General features: G+C 38.5%; 1 pseudogene; it reads right to left on the reverse strand.

Annotated features, from left to right (window-relative positions):
* LOC136283451 (DBH-like monooxygenase protein 1) overlaps positions 1 to 12,530 on the reverse strand; it is a 31,392-nt pseudogene extending 18,862 nt beyond the window's left edge.
* Positions 12,531 to 15,000: the final 2,470 nt, after the last annotated feature.

Consider the following 15,000-nt stretch of genomic DNA (forward strand, 5'->3'; position numbering starts at 1 on the left):
ATGTTAACTAAATGTCAGTTTGTTGTCGATGGTTACGCCAAGAATTTTGAGATAATCAATTGATTTAACTTCGTGTCCATCGAATTTCATCGTCAATTCATATCCAGGGGTTTTCTTGGAAGGATGTAGATCGATAGTAAGGATCTGGTATTTCTGAGGATTGGCTTGCGGTAGGTTTTACCTTGTACCATTGTGACACTGCCTCTGTTTGTCTCGTGCGAGTTTGGCTGGCCTTCAGTATATCACCGGTGTATATTTGATGGTCATCAGTAAACGTAAATAGATTAACAGACTGCCTATGTAGTGAGAGATTATTTTGGAACACGTTCCAGAGTAAAGGCCCGAGGGAGGAGCCTTGTAGACACCCCCTTTTTTGTTCTTTCCATGCGCTGTGCGCTTCCTGTAGTTTGACTCTGTTTCTTCTATGCTCAAGAGAGGATCGCATAAGATTCTGTGATGCTTCGGAAAAGCCGTATGCTTTGAGGTTTCTGAACCATTAGTGCGGGGTGCAGTGAATCAAAAGCTTTGCTAATATCAGTGGATAGAACAGTCACGTAACCTTTATTATCTGTAGCCATTTTCCAGTCTTCTGTTAGCCATATTAAGTTGTTTCACAGCTATGTGTTTTTCTGTAGGCGGACATTTACTGTTATAGATCTGGATCCATGGTTTTCGTGATTTGATTGGAAGGTAATGATTCGGATACTTTATCAATAGAGTTCAGAACTGTTGTAGGTCGGTAATTTCCCCGGTTGGTTTTATCTCCTTTCTTGAAAAGAAAACCCTATTTCCACGTGTTTGGCCGGTTTCCCTCTCTAATAAACGGTGTTGTAGAGAGTTTTCTCGAGTTCGGTTTTGGGCAAACAATTGTGCATATTTCCTTTTGTTCCTAATTGCCATTTGCCATTCTTCCGTCATATGTGGCACATCTTTCTGTCTAACTCTCATCTTCTTTTTCGGCATATGTTTGTCAAGTACACTTTCAAAAATGGTTTTCCATGCGTCATATTGGTCAACGATGGCATTGCGTGTTTCTCCAACAGTCCAAGAGCATTTGCCAAGTCTTCATTAAGCTGAACCGTTTCCACGTTTTTCAGGCTTCTAATGGGATGGTCTTCCGTCTATACTGTAATGCAGATTGCTTTAAAATGCCATAAATCTCTGAGTTAAAAGAGCCTTCCGTCCTGAAAAGGTTGGATTTGTTAGTTAAAATAACGTCTAGCAGTGTCTCTGATGTCAGCCTTATCCTCGTCGGCCGGTGATTAAATATTACATTCCATTCACTTCTTCTAGGTCGCAAGTATTTTCCCTTCTCTGCTTTCTGCTTTTAGCCTGTCCAGCTTCAGATCAATTGTAATAACAAATATTTGTTTCTTGAGGGAAGCCCACTCATAGACGTCGTTCAGTTCCTCCTCTACACGTTCTAAATAATGTAGGTCTGGTTGGTGATCCGACTGTTTTGAGGATCGCTATATGCCAAGGAAAATGACTTCGTTGTTGCCAAGTCTAGCTTCTACTGCAATAATCTGGAGTGTTTTGTATTTCTTCGTTACGTTCAGCTCCCTCAAGGGTTGACTAGAATTAAAATAGGCCATTTCTCTCTCTGTCTTTTCGATACATGTAACCCGTTAAGGTGAACTAACTCTTCGGGTAGGACTTGTCGATCTTTATCTCTGAGGAAAAATAATTTGCGACTTCATCTCATCATTTAGGAGTTTCAGGTCATCAAATTTATTTTGGAGACTGTTGATGTATAGATGGAACATTAGTATCCGATTGAAATGTTCCTGCCTTTCTTGTAAGAGCAGATCAAATTCCTGTTGGCCGCAGTTGTTAATTGCCATATTCTCCTGGGAGTGAAATTGTGTGTTCTTCGTCTCTCTTGCATTAGGTTGTAGAAGCTGATTTGTGTACTTTCCTTCGGTTGTTGTTATTTCTTCATTTTTAAGGAAAAATTAGTCCTTCGATCTCGGTAGAGAACATAGCAGACACAAGTCCATTCAAAATAGATTGCTGGTCGTTCAAGAAAATATTAAAAGTCAATGTCGACATGTTGAGGCACTTTGCTTGAATCCATAGACCACCACATTCAGAACATAACATCGCATTCTGATTGTTTCGAACGCTCTTCTCACCTTCGTTACAGAGAAACTTTATCAGGCCTGAATTAAGTTGAATATCTGCACAATGTTATAGTCATTGGATGTTAAACCAGCTCCGCTCATCGGTTGAGTGGCGCACTCGAAAAAGAAGAATTCGTTTTCCACGGCAAAGTGGTCTTTGATTCTGTGTTCTTTCAGGTTGAGATCCAAATTTCGTCCGATAACTGGTTATATTTGTCGTCTCTCGGTGCTTCCAGGTTTCCAGTACGTTTCTTGGTAGGTAGATTTTGGTCAACATAAAAAACGCGATACAGAGCCAACAAAGTCACAGAGTAGCGGGAGCTTTTCGAAGCGTGACAAATCACTGCCATTGTTACGCATTAGATTCAATTAAATTAGATTCAATCAAGAGTATTTAAAGAAACTTAGTTTATACCTTAGACAAAACAGAGCACTCGCTAAAAATCACTTGTCTCAATCTTCATGCGTAAGGCGTTAAGAATTTCAATCGCAGGAACTAATTTCTTCTACTTTCATATATTGTTTTTAATAATATTGTTCTTTCTTTTGTGCTCTTTTTTGGTCGGACATGATTGGATAATGATAGTTCTTATTATATTATTATTAATTTTATTTAACGAGGGTAACATCGATTAATGATAACTCAATAGTTTACATAATCCCCCTTTGATAATCTAAAACTAGAACAAACCAAATCTGAAGGAAAAGAAAAAGAAGCTTGGTGAATTCAAGTTAATATTTGTATTCAATAACACACTGTTCAGTAACAGAGCTTTCCAGTCTAATTTTTCTGTGAAGGGGACTTAAAAGGCGCCTCTGTGACTTCGTATCTCCAAGAGATGGTTCTGGTCCGTTCCATCGACGAGTGGCACTGGAATGGAATCTTCTGAGGCCTTAATTTTTCTTGCTCATAAGCATGATGAGATGATTTCTTTCTGAGGTTCTCGTGTAGTGTTTTGACTAACCTTAGTGTAGTTAATATGAAAGAAAAGATATTCTTAACATGGTCGTTACCGATTTTGTGAAATTGCGCGAATGATGTCGTCGATGGGAAGCCAACCTAATTTGGTAAATAACATAACTGAATTGTCCTGTAAATTAACATCTAGCATCACTCTGGCGCAGCGTCTCTGTAGCCGTAACAATTTATTCAACTGTTATTTTGTACAGTTACCCCATATTGTGCAGCAGTATGCAAGAACTTGTTTTATAAGGGAATTATAGAGTAATCGAGCACACCAAGTACAAGGTGAGGGAAATCAGAGTTTTTTTTCCGTTTGCCTTAGCCGTTAACGCCTCTATAAAAAAAAAAGCTCACTAATGCTGTTAGTGATGTATATCTATGTCAACTATGGCAATGTTAATCCTCTAAGAGATCATCTCTAGGTTAAGATATGGAGCAAAAATTGGTTTAACTGTAAACTCTAGCAATTTGTGATAGACAGTTTAACGGTGATCATGATAGCATATCTTTGATCGTTCACATGAACACGAAATAGCTAATGAGCAGAGATATTGCTGTGGAGTACGATGTCGTCACCGAGAAGCGTCTCCAACTGGAGGGACCGTTTTTCCGACTGTAGGGGCCGTTGTTCCGACTGGCGTGGCCGTTTTTCCGACTGGAGGGGCCGGTGTTGTGCTTCTTTCGCGGCAGTTGGACTGTCTAGGAGGTAAGGGCTTCATGATCTTTGGAATCGGATAGTTGTTAGATCTCTGGGAAGGAAAACATTAACAATATTTCACAGGAGACTCAGCGCTGTACACTTACTTTTACTCCTCTAAGGAGGTGGTAGACTTACTGTTGCATACTGAATCAGATTGAAGATAAAGAAAACTACGATTACGATGAAAACTATGCCTATGACCAGGCATTTACCATCCCAGATTAAGAGGGTCCCCTCCACCCAATAGACAAGCACACACACCCATGTCATACATACACTCATTATTTGTTTTGTTTTATCATTTCGACATCTTTTCATGCACATTATGTCGGGATCTCATTATCACCCTTAAGAATGGCACTATATGGTAACGTAAACTTTAGCGAGTGTCGTGACCCCTCCTGTTTACTGACCACGCGGCAATGTGAAAAAAAAATGTGTCTGCTTCATCGAGTCTCTTCCTCAAGTCTGACGCCAATTCCTTCGTCCATGAGATATTTGCCCCAATGAGAGGATTTGGCCGTTTTGTCACCGCCATGGATGGGCTAAACAAAAGAAGATTTAAATTAAAAATAGACTCAAATCTAACATTGCTTAAAACAAGACATGCTATATCTATACGATTTATTAAACAATTTTTGGTTTAATTCCGCAATCATGTTCGCTTCTTTTGGTGTAATGATGTGTATTTATCATCCACTTCGTGTTCTTCAACTCTTCTCGTACTTTTTTGTTCTCTAGGTTGTTATAAGGATATATATAAGGATGCAATGTAAATACAGTTACGTGCTTAAATTCATGGGTTGGTCATTTTTCTGTGTGAGTTGACTAGAACGCCAATGAGATTTATCCAGCTTCTTGATGACTTGGCAAAGAAAGGATGCCAGTCATGATCAATGCTGAATGTTCTATTACCTTCAAGAAACTTGCTGGACGGATCATTTCGTTTCACGTGAAGAGTGAAATACGCGGATATAAGCTATGATAGAGCCCTTTGTAAAAGAAATTCATTTCCTCCTTTCAGGGGGGGATACCTTAGCACGACAGTATAAGATTGAACCAAATACACAAATAGCATATCTAGGGAATAATTACAATGCTCCGAATACCAATACTTCAGTGTTAAACTTCTTACTTTTTTTATTCATAGACGATGCCAGTACTTGTCATTTCTTGAGTGGTAGAGAAACCAGACCATGGTATAAGTGTATGTAGGAGTACATTATTTTAGTCACTCTGTCATTCCACCCATGTAAAGTGAAGCATCCAATGATAAGGCATGTTTATATTTTTTATTTGCAATCGACTTGAAATAAGATGTGAGAGCGGGGTCACAATGCTGTAAAGAAACCACAGCTTTTTTTGATGGGCCCAGCATATCGCATCTTGTCCTGCACCGCGTGTGGATCGCTAGTCGCATTGTCTCGTATTTGCAGAAATGAATTAAGTCGTCCCCCTGAAGGATAAGAAATACGTCAGTGAAGAAAACAAAATGTAGCAGCGATCATCTGGAATGCAATTCTTAAATTTCGATTTGATAGATCTAGATCTAATTTAATTAAAAAAAAAAAAGGACGGTAAAATGAGTCATAAAGCAATTTATGTTCTTTTCCAGATTATTCAATCACATGGTTTGGCGTGAAGAAGCTTGAGTGCATTAAATAAATCCAGTGGACACATCGGGTCCTAACTCACATCCATTATTATCCAATTTTCAATGAGATAAATATAAGAAAATGTAAGAATTTCTATGAAAAGACTGGCTCTAGAAAAATCAAGAAGTTTTTCTCAAACCGGTTTGATGTGAGCCTCCACTCTCGATCAAAACTTGTTATATGCCGGGGGCGAATAACAGAAACAGTGAAAGTTATGTAGCGCTGTTGGAAAATTAATAACAGTTATTTTATCTGCACATAAAATCATTTCGCAGCTGTTGGCAGCAACAGCAATGTCCTTATGGGGCTCACTTTAGTGACAAGATGAACTGAGGCACTTAGTATAGAATGTATCACGTTATTCGACCACTCAGAAAGGAGCACTCTGAATCTTAAATAGGGAAATGGTCACAGTGCCCACAGTGTTTGAGGGTTATGAGTTGTGACTATGACATTCCGTGCGAGCGACCACTGACAACTGGAAGAGTTATCTTATGAAGATCTGCGATAATCCCAGCATGTTGTCAGTACTGACATGGGTAAAACGAACAATATATTATATTAGAAAATTAAAGTATTCTGGAAATGTCGTGAAAATATGTAATTAGTTCGCGCACTGGGACAAATTAAGATTCAAGTGAAGTAAAAGGATAAGGTTGATAAGTTGGGTAGCATAGTGTATAATCATAGTCTTGTGTATTCGGCAAATGGGCCTAATAGATTGGATCTTATGCCACATTAAGTCGCAAACCTGAGGTTATGAAGTATAATTACCGTGAAAGTTAAATCATAATGGTCTCTAATCTCTTGGCAATTTCTGGTAACTCAAGCTCCGTGTGCGAACATGCTTTGTCCATGTTGCACATCCCCCATGCAGATATGAACAACCACAACTCAATGATATCAAGGTTTAGCTTCCATAATGACGTATGACTATCAACAGACACGTGGAACATAAATCAGACAAGCGTACAAAAAATATAACACAACACAACAACCACCATGCACTAATCTAAAGCAACCGAAAGTAGATAGCAGGAGGGAACTTACCTTGCAGGTGGGTGTGGAAGAAGAAGGCAGCAGCACACACTTTTATTACCTTTTTCAGGGAGCGAAGTCGCCTGCAAGAATCTTACCTATGAAAAAGTGCTTTATGTTAAATGCTGTATGTAAATTGATAAGACAAAAACAACACGTTCCTAGGCACGTGTTAATGGCACACGTGTATAAAAAAAGGTGAAATCATAAGTTGTTAACCACATGTGTTTTGCCCCTTTTCGATGCCAGCTTCACCACATTGCCATTTTTTATTTTTTATTTTTTTAAAAACTCTGATGGCATGGGATGAATAAGAAGTTTTCATGGAAACGCAAGTGATTGTGAACGTTTGAGACAATTTACCTGATAGCATTCCTTGGGACAGTAACCCACAGTCAACCAAGATTCTGTTTTGGTGGGATTATCGCAAATTTACTTATTCTTTCTCCAACACACATTATCCCAGCGTCGTACTCACGGAGATGAGAAGTGTAGTAAAAACGAATCCCTGAGCTGTCTTTCGTCCTATTTGACAAAAAAAAATGTTGAGGTAAATAGATATTTTATAGCTGAGGGCAAAATACACCTCTCATTGTTTCTTCTCCTCAACTAAAAATTGAAACAAACAAAAGACGCAGAATGTGAGGTGCTAACCTTCAATTGCATTAGGATTTGTCATAGTGTAGCTCAAGAAAAACGTCCTTGGCGAGTTCGTATCAACTGGATACCCAGCCTTCGGTGGATAATAAAATGCCTATTTGATAGTAAAACATACATTTTTTTAGGAAGAGTACGAAAAACCTTTCAAAAGTCAAAATATTTCAAATTTAAAGTTACTTTCCTCGGGCGAGCTGTAAGTTAAACGTCTTACCGTACCACCAACAGCCCAAACAGCAACGACGCTGTAGTCATAACAACTTCGTAGAGGCATATTGGTACAGAACAGTCCAAAGCCAGAACCATATAAGGAAGCATTACTAAAATTCCCATGACACTCGTAGACGAGTAAATGATGCACGATTCCTTCGTTTTCCAGGTGTTACGTATGGCTCAAACTATAAAAAAGCAATATACTGAAACTTCTTTGGAAGCGACACCAACATCAATAGTGTAACGCTTTACTTCTTCTTAATGATTAGTTGCTACAAATCTCTAGAATTCCACTAAGAACAAAACGTTTGTGAAACCTTGGCCGCATAGATCAATTGATACACCTTTCGTAAACTTAACCTTAGGTACTTCCCTACACCTAAACATTTCGTTACCCGCCCTAAGCTCACCGTCCAATTTAAGGTGTGGCTTTTTCTGACTCATACGTGGAGATTTTGAAATGCACGAGTGAAATGTCAAAGGTTGTGGCAAGGTCAATAAATCCCGCCGGACTACCAAATTGTTTTTCTTTGGAGAACTCAGTTGGACCGTATAAACAATTTGTTATCAACGCATTCCTGAACATGCAAGTTCATATTTTTTACTTATTTTCGCAAGAATCTAAGCGGTGGCCTTCTACATTGATTGGTCACTTAACCATAATAAGATATAATTGGATGAAAACAGGTTTTATTGAAATGTTTTGCAATTCTGTACTCACCTTTGTAATATGATGCTTTGATTTGAACTCGGGTAGTTGGATAAGAGAACACCAATAAGTTGTGCGCTCTTTAGGAATTGTTACCTGAAAAAAAAAATTTACATTTTGAGTTAGCTTCAAATTCCCTGAATGGACACTCTACAATCTTCACTTTCGATAACAATCTCCAAAATGTAGAACACTAAAATAAGAACTTTTTATCTGTATCTAACATTTCTATTCGTGACGTAAAACTGCTGCCACCCGGTTTCGTTCACTTGTTTTTTGTCCATGTTGTTAAGAAGTAGAATGCTCTTCGCCCCTCGGAATGTATGTTTCTTCATATCGTCCTCAGACGTGGGGTCCTCTGCATGATATGCAAACACGACCTTAGTGGTGCCCTCCTGTCAAAAAAAGAAATTAAAAAAATAAAAAATAGGGTGAAAAGGGATAATACCAATTTACTTTCTTTGCTCTGAAGGAGAAATGAGAGAACATTATTATCATTCAAAATTATGACGCAGTCTCCCTAAAAACGGTCCGGTGTGTTTCGCTAGAAAAATCGATTTCCTTCAAACTTCGCCCAGGAATCTATCTTAGTTCAAAAGTAATCGGAACCACCTTTGTTTTTTCAAATACAGCAAAATAATTTTTTTTCCTAAGCGAAAATCGCTTCAGCGCTCAAACGCCCGTTTTTAACAACACCGATTATCAAAAATAGCACAAATTGCCGAGCTCGTCTTTTCACAATATTCTAGTTTGAAGGTTTTGTTTTGTTTCGCATATATAAATCAACCCTTTCTGAGGGCAAATAACATACGTTTTGTTAACAGTTTTTTTCCACTGAATTTTTTTTTGGTTAAAACCTACTTTGACGCTACCGCTATGACCTGGAATATGCAACTTTTTATCTCGGCTCAGCGCAAACTCCAACTTCTTTCCCAAGGTATTTTTATTCAGACTGGCTAAAATAGGGTAGAAGAGTACAGAAATATAAAAACGTCCTGAGGTTTCGGCGGACTTCTCGCTCGAATAGCCGGCCAACAAATTGCGCGCATTTTCGAAAATTCGACCTAACAATGCACATGAAGCGGTCTCAAAAGTAGACAAAATTTATACGGCTAATTTATGATTGAAGCGTGAATTGAGTCCATAAAAGCTTTTTCTTGACTTGCATTAGGATAAAAACCATTAAGTAAAGAAAATCCTTATCTTCATATAGAAAAACAAAGCCGCCGAAAGCTGACTCTCAGCTATAAGCAACCTATCGTTTTGTTTATCGGTCAATTAATGAGAAAGGAGGAAAAACTTCGGAAGCCAGGATAGCTATGACGAGATTCAGGTTTATTCAGAATATTTCATGTTGTTCATTTGGAAACCGTTCATCTTAACAGCAGTTAAAGTACAGTCCCTTTTAATTCGAAAATGCAACCTTTAATTTAATAAAATTTCGCAACGAGAACTTATTTATTGAAAGGTCCCCTCTTTTGTGTTTATAAACTATGGGTTCGTAAAAAATCGCAACACCAACAATGCTCGCAACACCGGTGGCACACAAATGTTTAATAGATGATGTAATGGCTTTCAAAGCTTCAAATCCAGGGACATTTCTTCCGACTCTCTGCGAAGAGAAAGCAATGAGATAGCAAGGAAACCTCCAGCGATGACGCTGAGCCTGACGATAATGAAGAGCTAGCTGAACAGTATGCCTTGCTAACCGATGAACAAATGCTCGAGAAAGTCAGTGTAGCCGTACAGTCTGAAATTGGCGTCAAGCATACAATGATCTATGATGTCTAAAACCTTTGCGAAATGGCATTTAAAAACAAACTTTCATTTCTCAAGGTTAAGATGCTCAAGGAAATGTGCAAGCATTTTGAAATCCTATCTAAATCAAGAAACGCCAAATCAAGTTTGGTTAAGAAACTATAAAAATTGTCGAAGATTGCTCACCATAAAAGAGTAAAATTAAGCAAGGCAAGTTTCAAACAATAATTTCAGTAGATTGAAATTCCACAACTTTGTCATTGACATTTGTGACGGTTTGGATTATTTGGATTCTGAATTATGCGTAGGAGACCTTTAGGAAGGAACACTTGGACGAAGTGAGAAAATAAGAAAAGTTTGCATTTATTTAAGTTTTTAAAACGCCAGGACCAGAAAAGGGTACTGAGTAAAATACTGATGCGGTGAGGTTTGGGACTGCATAAGGTTGTATGCCAAAAATTAATTGATGGAAACACACTCGTGCACTTTTTGGTACGGGGATGGGATGAATTACTGGAAAAAAAAAACCAAGTCTCGTACACTCTGTAGTCTTTGGAACTATTCTACCTGGTTGATTTACTTTCTGTTCCGGTCAAAACTTCTATCGTAGACAATTACTTGAAAACTTCTGGCTTATTGACATGGACGAAGCATCAAGAAGGAACTTAAATGACAGAGTTCAGTGCACCTATATTCATTACTGACAAACCTGAGGTTGCGTGACGCATTATTTAAGTTACCAAGTTAAAAAAATTATTTTGCGACCCGACGGCGGTGCACAGATATCTTATCGTCTTGGAAAAATTCCTTCTGGTTTGTTTTGTGGGTTTTCATGAAATATTTTATTTCTGGCGACTTCGTGAGAACTTGAAGTTTCATCATTTATTTGATGATTCACTTATATCAACTAGAAAGGAATTCACGTTAAAAACAACGAATGTGAAAACTTCGACTCTGAAACTTCAAAGTCGAAAAAAAGGCCATTAAAAAAACAAAACTTATGTGCTTTGTTCGTAAAAAGGGTTGATCAAAATATGCGAAACAAAACAAATCCTTCAAACTAGAATTTTCTAAAAAAAAACTAGCTCGGCAATTTGTGTTATTTTTGACAATCGGTGTTATTAAAAACGGGCGTTTTGAGCGCTGAAGCGATTTTTGCTCAGAAAAAATTATTTTGCTGTATTTGAAAAAACCAAGGTGGTACCGATTACTTTTAGACTAAGACAGATTCCTGGACGAAGTTTGAAAGAAATCAATTTTTCGACCCGAAACGCGCCGGACCGCTTTTAGGGAGACTGCTTCTTAATTAGCGCTGAACAGTTGAATGATAATCATTAGCAACACGGTATACAGTTTACTCAGACACAGTGACACTGCCTTAAAAACGCAGCAGAATTACCTTTTAAGCTATGATTAAATATTTTGGCCGAGCTGACTGATACGGAAAAACACGAACAGGCTATGTCACGAGCCATTAACTCAAGTAATGAAGTAATCGGCTTCTGACTACGTTAATGACTACCTCAATCTTCCTGTCGCGAGGATCACAGGTGTCAAATTTCCTACAAAATCTCAACACAGTTTTCCCTTCGCTTTCCTCAAACCCAGTAAAGTTGTAATTGTTTTCTTTGTCCAACGGTGGACAGCTTTGGGCATCAGCAAACCGGTCCTTAAAAAAGGAAATAAAACAAGATCAAAAACTAACCGTGGTATGCACTCGCAGACTTAAGCCAGGTATTTATTTATTTTTTTAAGTTAAGCTTTACTGATTTGCAGCTTAACTGCAGACTGCAATGAAAAATATACAGCTTGGTAGGGTCAATTCTCTTTAAAAGGCAAGTAGTTTGCTCCTTTTTAATTTGTTTACCAAAGATGACGTGGAATACAAAACTATTTTACGTCACTTAAATAACAAAACAATTTTAGAAGCATCAGTTTACCTTTATATACAGACACGTTAGCGTGACAACGGGTCAATGTTGTGCTGATACTGCTCAAAATGTAAGCAATGTTAACAGAAGAGCAAATCTTTTCTTGAACAGACTGCTATGTTTCTGTGCAACTACGAATACATCCTAAATTTAGGCACTGGTTTGAAAGTATTGAACGTTTTGATCCAAACGGCTAAAACTGCAGTGTCAAACACCACTTTGGCTGTTTTAGTGGGAATATACATAACGGCGTAATATGCGACTAACACAGTCTATATACTGTAAGATTTTACGCCACTAACCCAGTCAGTAATTAAATTATAATAAATTAAAATATAATTAAAAATAGTCGTCTAAATCCAGATGTCGTAATGACGTTCATTCCTTCTTTTCTTTCTCAACCTTTTTCTTCTGCTTAGAACTTCACCGTGACTAGTGTCCTTTCGGCAAAAATTCTTGCTCACTCGTCACTTACCGTTAGGTAACCCTTAGAGTCCTTCACCCATCCGATAACCATGTCGCTTCCGGCCATATTTCCATTACCCGAAGAGATACCGAAACCAACCCACCCTGTTGTTGCTGCCTCGACAGCAAAGGATACGGTTTTATTTTCCCAGTTCACCGTCCAGAACAGTTTCATTTTCTCGTAAGTATCTAAAACTGCTTCGTGAGCAAACTCAGCAGACAAATCAGCGCCATTGGCAGGGACCAAAGCTGAAATTGCTATCAACATTAAGGAGAACATGTTGCCGGCATAAGCTTGCTGTTGCTCTTTTGACAACTAAACCTGGAGGACGTCACTGAATATTACGTAGATCGTTTTGTTTCTAAGAAACAGATGCACGTGGGGATCATGAACTCATTGTGATTGGGCACACATCTTACCCCACGACCTCTAGAACTTCCCTCCTAAATAAGGAAACTAAGGTCAAACCAACGCTGACGGTCATCCCTCTACAACGACCACCTCTTCGCACCGAACATTTTTATTTTTCCCTGAATGACAGTTCACTTGGGCCTTTTTCCCTCTAGACACTCTTCACAAGGCAAAGGCCGCAAAGGTGCTGCGTGAATGCTGCATAACATCTCCATGACCATAAGTTAATCACTAAGTGGACGTTTGACAAAGTAAAATGCGTGACAAATCCAACAGCTGGACAAATCAATCGGGCACACAATCCTTGACAGTGTTATACAGAGGCGTAATAAATGTCTGTGTAACTAAAAACAGCTGTTCTGCAAACTTGTATCTAATCATTCTGAATCACTCGTTTCGTTTTGTTATTATTCTCAACATGAGCTTTTGGTTTCCGAAGAATTGCTCTGCTTTGATTCAGTTACCTTTTTTTATTTTGTACGTGTCTTGGTGTTGTTGTTGATGTTGCTTTGCTCAGTTGTTTTGTTTTGTTCTTTTTTTTTAAGAAGTTAGAATGCTCTGCCCTTCAGAAAAAACAGAATTCACGCTGCACGTACCCTCAATTAACCGCTACCTAACGACAAAATTTTCGTTCCTTTCTTCCCAAGTTAGACTTTGTAGAGAGGTTCGAACAGTAGATGAACAGTAATGAAGGTGGATGTGAAGATAAACTTCCCTTGTTGCCTGGTAGTAAGTTCCCTTGATTAAGCCAGAACTTCAAACGGAGGATCAGATAGATTGAATCCCCAGTACCATCTTAATTGATCGTGCCTAACGACATTAATATCCATGTTTGTAGCTGGAATAGAGAGCAACTAATGCCCCAGTTTGTTGATGCTAATTTGTTGGTTGTCAGGGAGGGAGCACAATCTGTGGTTGGTTTAGTGCGACCTCCTTATATGTCCGAGATTTCCGAGGGTGAAACTACGACAGGAGGAGTGTAATCTTTGTCGTGTTTCCATCATTTTAAATTGAAAAGTTTGTGTAATTATTGCATTAGTAGTTTCACACTAACAACACACAAATACCCGATACATGCTGACTGGATAAAAAGAAAGGGTTAATGGCCTCTACTAATTACCTAGGTAAAAAGAAAAAAAAATTTACAGAGCTTGGCAGCTATGCTGCAACAACGTCAATGCTTTGAAAACCTGAGTAGTGTTTTTTACTCGTCTTTTGTTTGACAAGACACGCTAAATATAGAGATTCAAGTGAAATGGGCTAATGATAACACCGCAGGTCACTGAAAAGCACATCATTAACCGAGAAGTTTGCCGAAGAATTGAACGAAAATTTAAATAGATCAACTGACCCTGTACACGCTACTTTTACGAAATGAGCCAGAGTAGATAAACCTACCGTATTTCACTTTAGCGCTGAATAGTTTCTACTTCTTTTGTTCTCTTTGAAAACCCAAAGGGCGTTTGCGCTTAATATTAAAAGTTTGCAAGGTCAGAGTTACAGCTGCGCTAAAACCACATACTCTGCCTTATCAACGAAAAGTCCAGACACCCCTTTGAGGTTTTGCATTTCGTTTAATCCCACTTTGAGGGTTGTAGCATCATCACCTGGTTTTACAGGGTTGTGTGACACAGAGGTATGCGTCAAACAAGGGTATTAAATGGAATTATACTTTTTCGGGTGTAACTCTTATCACTTCAACGCGAAAAATTTTAATAACACAGAATCTTTGACTCAGATTAAATCTACTTAGAAATGTTTGAAAATAACACATATTGAAGGAGCTGACGTCTGGTTCGTTAAAACTGTTGTATTACTTTTGCCTTTATCACGTTTACTATACGAAGTTTTCGATCATTTATTAATGAACTGAATCGAACGCTCTTAATTTGTCGATGAATCGAAATTGATCAAGAAGAATTAGATGGACACTGCTCTAGTAGATTTACCGCAACCAGAATCAAGGCAAGGCAGACCAATCAGTTTCAGCGAATTAGCATTTGACTAAAAAGCAACTTATCGCATGAATTTGTTGACGACTTCCCCTAAAGCAGTGGAAACATTAGTTGATGGTTAGCTTTCCAATCGAAATTTATTTACATTTTCCATTCTTACAGAGATAAGAGCTACTAAGAATAACGAAGAGCGTGTTATCGCGCCTCGGGCTCGGCTGTTTAACGTGGGTCACTAAGTTCTTCTTTACCCTTTGTGGCTTGATGCCTCACGAATGTGCTCAGCACGAGCCCAAATTCCCTAAAGTTAATTGCGTCGTGATCACGGCAAAAGCAAGAGGCAGTTTACCTGTCGATTTTCATCAGCTCTTCATGGACAATTGCATTGTGGGAACTATTGTAAGGGGAACCACTCTGCGCACC

The sequence above is a fragment of the Pocillopora verrucosa genome, chromosome 9 (assembly GCF_036669915.1).
Source record: "Pocillopora verrucosa isolate sample1 chromosome 9, ASM3666991v2, whole genome shotgun sequence".
Taxonomy (NCBI): domain Eukaryota; kingdom Metazoa; phylum Cnidaria; class Anthozoa; order Scleractinia; family Pocilloporidae; genus Pocillopora; species Pocillopora verrucosa.